A 10,861-nucleotide genomic window follows, 5' to 3' on the forward strand; every position below is an offset into this window, starting at 1 on the left:
GCACGTCCACCACCCACCAGCAACAAACACCAGACTGCCGAGGATGACGTTACGCCCCCATAATCCCATTCGCTGTGACATTACTTACCGATCTCAAGATGGCAGAGCGCCTGCTCCCCCAGCTCCCGCTACTGGCCCATTGATGTAGGTTCATGTCCTGCCACTTCCTGCTCCCCCTGCTGGCCAGGAGCTCGCCGACAACACATTTGTGTCTATGTTTTCCCCATCCCTGCTCCCTCTCCATGTTATCTTCTCTGTTGTCCATGTTCTCATCCCTGTGCCTGCAGACCGACCACGAACAAATAGTCCCTCCCCCAATTATCCCATCTATCAATCTTCTTTCTAATATAATGGGTACAACAGCAGCCCCCCCGTCCATCTCCTGCCTCATCACAGCTATGGATTGCTGCTCTCTGCTCCAAAGCCCTCTATTTCCCCCTGCCGGAAGGCCACTCTCTCCCTCTTTTTATCTGAACACAAATACTCTTCCCATATCCCCTGTCTCCCTCCTCGACACAGTCTTCTGGCGGTGCTCCCTCTGCTGGCCCCGAGATCCGGTCGTGCTGCCTCTTCAGCCACTGTCCCACTTGCTGGCGTGGTGGTAACAGGCATCTTGTCCTAAAGCCCGCAGGCCACAATTCCATCCCTCTTCACCCCCATCACCTGTGCTCCACCGACAGATCGTCCAGGACTCAGCCGCAAGAGCCTTTGACCTGGCCACGTGAGTCTTCGTTACAGCCTTCGACCCGGCCTCATCAGACTTCGACCCGCCTTCGACACAGTCTCGTCCACCTCCCAACCTCTTCCTCATTATTCACTGAACCCTGTTGACCCAGTTCACATAAAATGAGCGACGACGTGTCTCTCCATTCCACCACCACCATCCCTCAGCCTTCGGACGGCCTCATACCGACAGTACGGATTTTTGGGGTACAGATTTTTGATCTTCAGCAACAATACCTCCCGGATCCCTACCTACCTCCACCACATGTGCACCGGTCTACTGTACCAGTTTCCCAGCAATCTTACGCCTTTGCCTGGTTCACAAGCAACCTAAATGTTCTACATACTGAACATCCACGTTATTGATCAAAATACTCCATGCCACCTTACTCCACCCAACGAAATACAACTCAAGTCACCTTCAAGGAACCATCTAGCCTATATGGTCTATGTGTTCAAACTCACCAGCTGAAGAAGAATGGGTTCCCCGGTCAATCAAAGTGTGTCTCAAGGTTTCTTCCTTACAGCGAGTTTTTACTTGTCATGCTGTCTCTCCAGAATTCCTCCTTCAAGTCCTGTTCCTCACAAGCTTTCTTCCTTCCAGGTAGTTTTCCTTGGTCATACTGACTCTAGGTTCTCCCCGCCGCATATAGTTCCTCACAAGGTTTCTCCCTTCTAGGGAGTTTTCCATGGTAATACTGACTCCACGTTCTCCCCTGTCACATTTAGTTCTTTAAAAGGAGTTTTTCTTGTCAAGGCAAGCTATCTGGCATCACCCTCATTGAGTCTAGTTACTTAAAAGTTTCTTCCTTCCAGGGAGTTTCCTTGCTAATGCTGGTTCTCTATCTCTACAGAATCGCTTCCTACCAAACTTCAAATGATACTGAATTATCACAACTTCCAACTCATTCGATTCTACCCTGGCATCTTTGACAACATCATCCAATCTCAAGACTCCCTTATCTTCACCTTCAAATGAATCAAGAGCAGCTCGCCAAATCCACCCAGTCTTTCTGTATCGCCTCCCATCCTTCATCAGCCTCTACGAACCTCTAACTCCCTCATCAACCTCCAGCTATCACAAAATGCAGCCCCTCATCATCACAGAAACTGGTCATGTAACCTACTGCCAATGGTTCCATCTTCATCTTCACGACACCCTCACCAAATCCACCAATAGCTGCCTGATCACTCAGATAATCTCCCAGGCCGCTTGTCCTGCCAGGCTTACCACAGCTACATCTGATCAAACCCACAAGTCCTGACTTTTTGGGGTCTGCACTGTACAATCAGTTGCCTCAAATAGGACTCCTTCACCAAACACCCAGAGTCCCATTCTCCACCTGATCCTGTCACTCCACCATGACCTGAATCACTGTGCCAATCCAACATCAAGAGCAGCCCTCTCCTTCAGAACTTCAGACAATCACATCCCTCCACCAATGAGCACCCACTATTTGTTGTCCTACTAACAACCATGTCCTCCACCAAGAGCACCACGCTTTTCATAAACTACACCACTCCACCAAAGCGCCTGCTCTTCATCGTCCTACGGACAACCACGCACTTCTAACAAGAACTTCCACTCTTCATATTCTTACGGACGATCACGCCCCTCCACCAAGAGCACCCGCTCTTCATCATCCTTCGGACAACCGCACCCCTTCACCTAGTGAACTGACAGTTAATACAGTTATTTTATTCTGATCATAGAACTCTGAACACTTCAGTGCATCTTACCTGGTAAAATAAGGCTATAATAAAAATGTAATAAGAAATCTACATCTTGACTACTACTACTGTGTCCATATGGCCTATTCCTATACTATATTCAAATGCCAGTAAGCAAGGAAAAGTTTGGCAACACAATTTATGTCACTAACCAGAAAATTACTGCACCCAGCCAGCAAGCTAGCTAGCAAAGCTATTGGCATGCAAACGGGTTAATATAACCATTCATATAACTAACATAACACATTTATTTTCTTCTAAATATTAGTTAGCTGGCTAGCATTTATGAGGCCAGCAAATAATGTCTCTCACATGCTAGGAATGTATGTCTTCCAATTTACGAAAAGGTGCCTCTCGCTTCCAAATCAAAGGTTTTTGAGAGGCTTGTGGGTGGAATGTTGATGATGTTGCCCACTGTATGCGCTTTCAGTACCTTGATTGATCCATTCAATATATTTTCAATTGGCGCTGATGAAAATGTAATCTAAAGTGCATTATATTGGCTTGAAAATAGAGGTGAATGCATATTCAATAGTAGTGTGTGCATTCATTTAGTTATTGAGCTTGTTTTAGGTGACTTCATGGGGCTACAGATGACAAACAATGTATTTCCCTTCCATTTGGGACATTTATTGTACTGAATTTGCCTTGAAGTACAACAACATTTGCCTTGAAGTAGCTTAGTTTATAAAAGTCTGTGCTCTCTCTTCAGCCAGTAATGACATCATTCACGAGGCAAGAGGGAGGCAGCCCAGAGTCAATTTTGCTGAGGCAATAGATAATCTTTAGGAGAGACGTGAGAGAGAGACTGATTAAGTGAATGAATAAAGTTTAGGTGGAAATCAGCTTTGAAATCAGCACATATACAGTGCCTTGCGAAAGTATTCGGCCCCCTTGAACTTTGCGACCTTTTGCCACATTTCAGGCTTCAAACAAAGATATAAAACTGTATTTTTTTGTGAAGAATCAACAGCAAGTGGGACACAATCATGAAGTGGAACGACATTTATTGGATATTTCAAACTTTTTTAACAAATCAAAACCTGAAAAATTGGGCGTGCAAAATTATTCAGCCCCCTTAAGTTAATACTTTGTAGCGCCACCTTTTGCTGCGATTACAGCTGTAAGTCGCTTGGGGTATGGCTCTATCAGTTTTGCACATCGAGAGACTGAAATTTTTTCCCATTCCTCCTTGCAAAACAGCTCGAGCTTAGTGAGGTTGGATGGAGAGCATTTGTGAACAGCAGTTTTCAGTTCTTTCCACAGATTCTCGATTGGATTCAGGTCTGGACTTTGACTTGGCCATTCTAACACCTGGATATGTTTATTTTTGAACCATTCCATTGTAGATTTTGCTTTATGTTTTGGATCATTGTCTTGTTGGAAGACAAATCTTCGTCCCAGTCTCAGGTCTTTAGCAGACTCCATCAGGTTTTCTTCCAGAATGGTCCTGTATTTGGCTCCATCCATCTTCCCATCAATTTTAACCATCTTCCCTGTCCCTGCTGAAGAAAAGCAGGCCCAAACCATGATGCTGCCACCACCATGTTTGACAGTGGGGATGGTGTGTTCAGCTGTGTTGCTTTTACGCCAAACATAACGTTTTGCATTGTTGCCAAAAAGTTCAATTTTGGTTTCATCTGACCAGAGCACCTTCTTCCACATGTTTGGTGTGTCTCCCAGGTGGCTTGTGGCAAACTTTAAACAACACTTTTTATGGATATCTTTAAGAAATGGCTTTCTTCTTGCCACTCTTCCATAAAGGCCAGATTTGTGCAATATACGACTGATTGTTGTCCTATGGACAGAGTCTCCCACCTCAGCTGTAGATCTCTGCAGTTCATCCAGAGTGATCATGGGCCTCTTGGCTGCATCTCTGATCAGTCTTCTCCTTGTATGAGCTGAAAGTTTAGAGGGACGGCCAGGTCTTGGTAGATTTGCAGTGGTCTGATACTCCTTCCATTTCAATATTATCGCTTGCACAGTGCTCCTTGGGGTGTTTAAAGCTTGGGAAATCTTTTTGTATCCAAATCCGGCTTTAAACTTCTTCACAACAGTATCTCGGACCTGCCTGGTGTGTTCCTTGTTCTTCATGATGCTCTCTGCGCTTTTAACGGACCTCTGAGACTATCACAGTGCAGGTGCATTTATACGGAGACTTGATTACACACAGGTGGATTGCATTTATCATCATTAGTCATTTAGGTCAACATTGGATCATTCAGAGATCCTCACTGAACTTCTGGAGAGAGTTATCTGCACTGAAAGTAAAGGGGCTGAATAATTTTGCACGCCCAATTTTTCAGTTTTTGATTTGTTAAAAAAGTTTGAAATATCCAATAAATGTCGTTCCACTTCATGATTGTGTCCCACTTGTTGTTGATTCTTCACAAAAAAAATACAGTTTTATATCTTTATGTTTGAAGCCTGAAATGTGGCAAAAGGTCGCAAAGTTCAAGGGGGCCGAATACTTTCGCAAGGCACTGTATATATGCCAGATTTTAGCTAGCATTGGTAGGCATTTTTGACAAACTTTGCCTGCGATGGCAAAATTGCCATCTGTTTAAAGTAAATTTGAAGACATAATGACAGCAAAATTGATTCCTACTAATTATTTAGCTGTGTTTCAAGGTAGAGAAATACATGGCCTCAGAGATTTGTGAGCAGTCCATCGCAGTCTCCATGATCAACCATGACGGTAAAATTATTAATGTGGCAGACATGCGACTGATCACCAAAGCACACATGCAGAAATGGTGTAGGTTTGATCTGCTCATTGGTGGGAGCCCAAACAATGACCTGTCCATTGTGAATCCATTGCGGAAGGGATTGTTTGAAGGGACGGGACAGCTGTTTGTTTTGTACTATCGGCTGCTGCACATCATGAAGCCCAAGGAGGAGGACCTGCGGCTGTTCTTCTGGCTCTTTGAGAACACAGAGTTCACGAAGAACCATGTTAAGGCCGACTTCTGCCGCTTCTTAGAGTGTAACCCAGTTGTTGTGGATGCAGTGAAAGTGAGCCAACAGAGCATGCTACTTCTGGGGGAACATCCTTTAGATCAATAGGCCCATCACAAAGGATTGCAACCTTCAGGATTGCATAGGGATTAGAAGAGTAGCTAAATTCGCCAATGTTCGGACTGTCAACACAAACCAAAACTCAGTCAAGCAGAGCTCCTTGTCTCAGAGAAAGGCTTGGATGACAATTTGTGGATTACAGAATTAGATAAGATTTTACATTTACCAAAACACTATACGGACGTGAAGAACATGAATCTCCAGGGAAGTCCTGTGTTTCACCACCTCTTTGCTTCTATTTATCCTACAAACAGCTTTCCCCCTTCCCTTCCCAGTCACCAAGAAGTTTAGCAACAGCCTCAGAGATGGGGGAGGGGTGTACTTAGGGGTGTACTCACTTTTGTGGCCAGCGGTTTAGACATTAATGGCTGTGTGTTGAGTTATTTTGAGGGGACAGCAAATTTACACTGTTATACAAGCTGTACACTCACTACTTCAGTGTTGTCACATGAAAATATATACTCAAATATTTACAAAAATGTGAGGGGTGTACTCACTTTTGTGATATACTGTATGAACAGGCACAGAACAGCAAGGACTTCAGTTATAACTTCGGTCGTCAAGCCCCAAAAAATGGATGGCCACTGACCAGACTATACTATTTATACCCTGTCTGCGGGGTCCCGATGAACATTTCTCCAATCACAGGGAATCTGAATAGACTCAGGGCGGAAACTTTTTGTTACAGCCTGCAAAGTGTAAGCACTTTCCTGAGTACTCTACAGCCTCCCGATTAATTTCCTGACACATTTTGGGAGAACATTTTGGGAGTGCTCTGCTCATATGCGAGGCATGTCCCAGATTAATATGGTTTCAACCAATTAGCTACTCGAAAGGATTAACTTCCATTCTCTTATATTGGACAGGCATCATTTCACATTTGAACAAATAAACAGATAAACTCGAACAAGTATGATTACGCATGCACATATTTTGCCGGTCAGTTCCGGTAGAGTCTAACAGCATATTTATGCTGAATGATTGAAACCTGACATGTCAAAATGCAATACTGTCCATGTAACAAGCAAGAAAAACCTGTAACTTTTCCTCTTTTGTCATATAATAGGACATGCAGTGCATTCTAAATGCAATCAGTGTTTTAAATGTCAAACTTGGTTATCGATGACAGAACTTATTAATGACAGATATCAGGGCAGCTCTGTGGTGGAAGCAACAACAAAAAAAGGTTGGGCTATTAAAGTGATATAACAGAAGTTTTTTGGGGGGGCTAGCAATCACGAGCCAAAATGGGTCCCCAAAAAGGATGTTTCACCTTATTGTTCTCGAGCCCTTTGTGTGCACAAAGGGCCCGATTCAGACTTAGGATAAGTAGACTTAAAATGGACTTAAGTTAACATTTTACTTAAGTCCATGTTGTCAATTTATCTCAAGCCTGAATGGGGCCCAAAGAAGAAAAAAACAACAACTCTGGTGTGCATGTGGAGCAGGTTGGCATTTATTGAGATGACTCATGTACTGGAAGCAGCTCTGCAGAGTGGTCACTAGTTGGTACAGCCACAAAGTCATAGAATCTGTCGGTGCCGTTTAAGATTAGGGAGGACAATTTCTTTCCACCCAGCTCAATGCAACATCGATAGGTTTAGGCTACTACATGATACTCAAATTTTACCTGCTGTACCGGTCAAAAGTTTGGACATACCTACTCATTCCAGGGTTTTTCTTTATTTTTTGGTATTTTCTACATTGTAGAATAATAGTGAAGACATCAAAACTATGAAATAACGCATATAGTAAAGTATGTAGTAAACAAAAAAAAGTGTTAAACTAATCAAAATATATTTGAGATTACTCATCGCCACTGTTGGCTTGATGACAGCTTTGCAGACTCTAGTTCTTAATGTTTTGTATTCTTGATCTGGGTTCTACAATTGATTTGCACTATTCATGTTTTACCTTTATTTAACTAGGCAAGTCAGTTAAGAACAAAATTTTATTTTCAATGACAGCCTAGGATCAGTCGGTTAACTGCCTTGTTCAGAGGCAGAATGACATTTTTTACCTTATCAGCTCTGGGATTCAATCTTGCAACCTTTCAGGTTACTAGTCCAATGCTCTAACCACTAGTCTACCAGCCACCCCAACTATGCAGTGATTAACATGTTAAACAAAGCTAAAGGATATAAAGTCCAAACAACATATCAAATGACTAAGAATAAACAGTGAATATAAGACATCAAATGTACAGACAACACTCACTTTGGTCAATAACTTGAAATGTCAACTGTTGAAGCTGAAATATGCATAAGGGGAAACAATGCCACCGTTCACCCCAGTACGCTTGTTATTGTTTTTGTTTTGTTGATGAAACTGAGGGGCATCCATCATCGTGGTAAAAAAATAATCACAGTAAACACTCTGCTGTTCTTTTGTGCTTGCAATGATGTCAGAGGAAAAAAAATCTGTGTTTTGAAGTAAATGAACGTGGCACTTTCACCATTACGGATTCCAGCTTTAACTTAATTGAATTGGTTAGGTACCAATACCAGATAGGTTTTTAGGTAAAACAACAGTTCCGAGCACAAGGCCTTCAGAATGCTGTACATGCTACACAAATTAATAAACAAAACCATGGACTTGTCAAGTCACTCAATCAACCTCAAATACAGTTGCATCTCTATTAACTACCCACAGTGATACTTGCACAAGGACAACCATGAATTTTCCAACAGAATATACTTATGAGTATAAAAACTGTTGGCTTTGTGTTGTGTTGCATAACTTATCAGTTCATGCAATTGAGGAATGTAAAGTATTACAAAATATTACTTAATGTCATTACTAAGCACCTTTAGTAAATCTGCATTCTCTGTGAGAGCTTCCCATGTCTGGAATACACTGCCATCAGACACACATAACTGCACCACATATCACACTTTCACAAAATGCTTGAAGACATGGCTAAAGGTCAATCAGATTTGTGAACATGGTCCCTAGCTGTGTGTTGCCGCTTTCCATGTTGTCTGTTGTCTGTAGCTTGTGAGGTGTGGAAACACTTTGTTGCTTTTATGAATTTTGTCTTTCTGCTTTTTGTTTTATGTTGCTCTGTCTGTATACTACGTCTTGCTTGTCCTATGTTGCTCTGTCTGTATGCTATGTCTTGCTTGTTCTATGCTGCTATTGTCTATATTGTAATTGTTTTTAATAACCTGCCCAGGGACTGCGGTTGAAAATTAGCCGGCAGGCTAAAACCGGCACTTTTACTGAAACGTTGATTAATGTGCACTGTCCCAGTAAAAATAAAAAATAAACTCAAACTCAAACTCAAGTACTGAGAAGTTAGCCAATTTAGAGTTTGTCATCATCATCATCAAAGTTGCAACGTGTTCAGTCTTCTCTCAAGGTGATATGGACCTTATCAGTCTATATCCTCCATTTAGCCTTCAACAACAGAACACTTCCTAATCATTGGCTAGAATGATACGAGCTGCAGAAAGCCCCTGAGGTGTGTGTTCGTATATGAGTTTGGATGTATCCATGTATTCTCTTTATCCAACGGAGAAAAGTATTTTATCGCAGGAAAGTTCTCTTAGAACACTTAATCGCCAGACCGTCCTTCACCAGGCTGCGCTCCACTGGGCACACGCTCTTCTTGCTGGTCTCAGGCAGACAGGGTTTGTGTCTGTACCTTTTGAAACATGGAATTTGTATACAGTACATTGGTTGATTACTTGTGAGTGTCCCCGGCCAAGATTTTTAGGGGACACTTGATTTATTTGAAGGTCTGCTTGTAAACTTCTTATAAAACAACGCTGTCTCACATGATTTGTTATGTGATTCCATCAGCAGCATACTTTTGCACACATTATATGTGTGGGTATTTAACATATATACAGTAAGTGCGTCTTGCACATACAGTAATAGAAACATGTAAAATGTAGGCATGCTAGTGAGTGGTTAAGGTTAGGAATCTAATACTAGAGCTTACCCAGGAAAATCTTCCACAAATTGACTTATTTGTGATAAACAGTGTTGCAGTACTCAAAAGAACCAACAAAGATTTACTCAGGCTGTATTCCATGACAAACAGGACAGGTATACTTTCACATGACGCCTCCCTCACTCTGTACACCACCACGTTCTTCTGTGAGCTCATTATTGCATTATAACTCTTAGACCTATCTAGATTTTAAAGGAGAATTTTCCTTTTTTGTAACAAATCTCTATTTTTGGCATGTTATAGAAGAACACCTTTTTTTCAATTTCACTTGTTTTAGTATAGTGATGCAGGTATTTAGATGTTGTACACATGAAATTGTGTCGTTCTGAACTTGATCTACAATGTTATGTTCCATTTTGTTGAGACTTTTGCAAGATTTGATTGTAAAAAATATAACTTCTCCTTTATTGTTACAGGTTTTCTAGCTAAGGATTTAGGGATGGGGGTGAGGATGAGCTAAAACCATGGGCTCCGAACATCGAAAGTAATTCAATCCCAGCACTTGTTTTTAATGAATTTTTTTCCTGTTTTAACCCTAACCTTAAATCAGTTGTAATTAATGACTAAACTTAACCATTGATGTTAGTTTCAGTTTCACTCTTGCTCAGTTTCACTGACAGCTGACAGATGGCAACATGCTCCATAGTTAAAAGGGCAAAACACTCCAAAATCTCTGTTGCCTGCAGTTATGACAACTGTCTCCGTTTACCTTAGATGTTGTGTTGTGTTATATAGACTCACTAACCCCTAGACCTCACATGGATGCATACATGTAACGGATGACAAAAAACTGTAACTGTAATCCATTACATTACCTTCTAAAAATATTATAATCAGATTACAGATACTTTTGAAAAAACAGATTGTTACTTTAGGATTACTTTTAAAGTTTGTTTTCTCTATGACATTCAAATCAGCATTGAAAAAGACAAGTTTAAGGTTGTTCCACCTGTACAAGTCTGGCCACAAGTAAGAGACCACTACTATGATGACAACAAATGTGTTTGATGGATTGTGGGAAAAGAGTAGGCTACAGTCCAAGCTGTCTTCCAATAGTGCCACTGCTGTTGGCATCCAAAGATGATCCAACTTGTATAGATGCTTGGAAGTAAGGAAGACAACTGTGGTATAGCCTATGGACAAGCTCCCTATCTATCCTAGGTCCAAGAGGCTTCTAAACAGCTTCTTCCCCCAAGCCATAAGACTCCTGAACATCTAATCAAATGGCTACCCAGAATTTGCATTTGCATTGCCCCCCTCCCCCCTCCATGCTGCTGTTCACTTTAATAACTTTACCTACATGTCCATATTACCTCAATTACCACGACTAACCTGTGCCCCCACACATTGACTCTGTACCGGTACCCTCTG

The 10,861-nt window shown here is 41.8% G+C and overlaps 1 pseudogene; it reads left to right on the forward strand.

Annotated features, from left to right (window-relative positions):
• Nucleotides 1-846: 846 nt before the first annotated feature.
• Nucleotides 847-5,823, forward strand: LOC118938888 (DNA (cytosine-5)-methyltransferase 3C pseudogene; annotated as a pseudogene).
• Nucleotides 5,824-10,861: the final 5,038 nt, after the last annotated feature.

The sequence above is a fragment of the Oncorhynchus mykiss genome, chromosome 15 (genome assembly GCF_057628025.1).
Source record: "Oncorhynchus mykiss isolate SJ-2025 chromosome 15, ASM5762802v1, whole genome shotgun sequence".
Taxonomy (NCBI): Eukaryota; Metazoa; Chordata; class Actinopteri; order Salmoniformes; family Salmonidae; genus Oncorhynchus; species Oncorhynchus mykiss.